Source organism: Pipra filicauda, unplaced genomic scaffold (genome assembly GCF_003945595.2).
Source record: "Pipra filicauda isolate LSUMZ 115617 unplaced genomic scaffold, ASM394559v2 scaffold15_size4787011_pilon, whole genome shotgun sequence".
Lineage (NCBI taxonomy): Eukaryota > Metazoa > Chordata > Aves > Passeriformes > Pipridae > Pipra > Pipra filicauda.
The window spans coordinates 244,536-246,669 of record NW_024104096.1 but is presented as its reverse complement, the minus strand read 5'-3'; the positions used below and the strand labels follow the sequence as shown (position 1 = coordinate 246,669).

General features: G+C 44.0%; 1 non-coding gene across 1 annotated transcript; it reads right to left on the bottom strand.

Moving 5' to 3' along the window:
• Nucleotides 1-1,441: 1,441 nt before the first annotated feature.
• Nucleotides 1,442-1,513, bottom strand: TRNAE-CUC. Its single transcript has one exon. It is a non-coding gene; the product is annotated as a tRNA-Glu (tRNA).
• Nucleotides 1,514-2,134: the final 621 nt, after the last annotated feature.

The following is a 2,134-nucleotide window of genomic DNA, read 5'->3' as shown; positions in this document are numbered from 1 at the left end:
AGTTTGAGAGTTTTTGGTAATCCAGAGTCATATGTAACCTCAGTCAGAATTGAACTTCTATTCATAAGAGTGCATCAGACTCATGCCATAAGCAAGCTTAGCCTGGGAAGATATTGCTGCTTGTAAAGATTTCATTTAACATTTGCAGCTGCAGGTGAATTTGATCCCAGGATTTGTTTGTTGTTTGTTTTTCACTGGATGCTCTGTATCTAATACAAATCATGTCAAAGCCTCATGGCAATATTGATATCTATATTAAAAAACTCTTTAATGCCACAGTTTCTGTATAAAATGTTAATTGCAAGAATATATCATGATCTTGCCCTGAGTGTACACAGATTGCCTGCATAGGAACTCTGGTTCACAAGCATTTTCACTGCAGAGTCACCTTGGCTTGATATCTTGTCAGACTTCATAAACTTCGCATCTGTCCTACCCAGCAGCTGGGTGACCCAACCTGGAGAAAAACCCAGCCTCTCACAGCTGATCTGAAGCAGAAAAGGGGTAACATCCCTGCATGATGATGCCATGTCTGGGCTTAGGATAAAAGCAGGCAATGCTTATGTTTCTTAAAGGTCTACTTTAATTTCATTTTTTTTGGTAGAAGTGAGTTATTAAACTCTGCAGTCCTCAGCAGACACAGTCGCATGCTGATCCAGGGTAACTTCTGCCCTTCTAAATTGGTGTGCAGGGTTTCTGCTGTGTTTTACCCTGCAGGTCACCAGGTATGTCATAGCTAAAGTCTGGCCTATCTACCTGTAAATAGGTATAATTTGGAAAGCAGCATGGGATTTCATGGGATGGAAAGTGCTGTCTAATAGCCCAATCCTGCAATTATTCCTGAAAGCTATGCTAGTGGTAAGTAGTAATAAGTTAATGCCTCCCTCTGGTTTTAAAAGCATTAGTGGGAATTTTGCCTCAACAGAAACTATGCCATTAGGTCTTTGTGTGTCAGCTGCTTTCTGTACATCTTTCCATCATACAATGCTCATGCTGTAATAATAATAATGTTATATCATTGCTGTTTATTGATGTTAAGCTATCTTATAAGTTGGCCCAGTAAAGAAAATAATCAAGCGAACTGCTTGCAATGGCAGACATCACTTGTCTAAGGTCACCTAATTTACATCTCTATGTGCCTGAATGTGGGTGTGTTGAAATATACATATTAATTACAAATTCTTCTATCCAGGTATGGCAAGTCTTTGCAAGCGAAGATTTGGGAAAGGTCTTTACCCTTCCAGCCTGCGCAGTGGATTTTTTAGGTGAGACACAGTGTGCGCTGAACTGAGCCCACCCTTTAATCCTGAGGTTCATCTGCCGGGGCCGAGTAAGCTTGGGCAGTGGTAGTGAGGTCCTCAGGACGTAGGTTTGTTTAGAGTGACCTTCTCTTAGATGGATGGCCTTACAGGGCTGACGAGCTCCATCTGCCCGGGGGAGTTTCCCTGACCGGGAATCGAACCCGGGCCACAGCGGTGAGAGCGCTGCATCCTAACCACTAGACCACCAGGGGTCCCCTAAATTCTTTTATGTTAGCCTTGCAAATGACATCGTGCTAAGCACATGAAAACTATGATGCATGAAATCGCGGAATCAAAAAAATCAGAGAATATTCTGACCTGGAAGGGACCTATCAGGATCATCAAAGTCCGACTTCTTGCCCTGCACAGGACATCCCCAATTACACCATGTGCCTGAGAACATTGCCCAAACACTTCTTGAATTCAGCGGGGTTGATGCTGTGATCACTTCCCTGGGGAGCCTGTTCCAGTGCCCAACCACCCTCTGGGTGAAGAACATTTTTCTATTATCTAACCTAAGCCTCCCTTGACACAGCTTCATGCCATTCTCTCAGGACATGTCACTGGTCCCCACAGAGAAGAGATCAGGTCCTATCCCTCCGTTTCCCCTTATGAGGAAGTTGCAGCTATGAGGTCTCCCCTCAGTGTCCTCTTCTCCAGGCTGAACACACCAAATGACCTGAGCCGCTCCTCATACAGCTTCCCGTCAAGACTCTTCACCATCCTTATGGCCCTCCTTTAAATGTTCTCTAGTAGCTTATTATATTTCTTATATTGTGGTGCCCAAAACTGCCACAATATTCAAGGTGAGGCCTCACCAGTGCAGAGCAGAG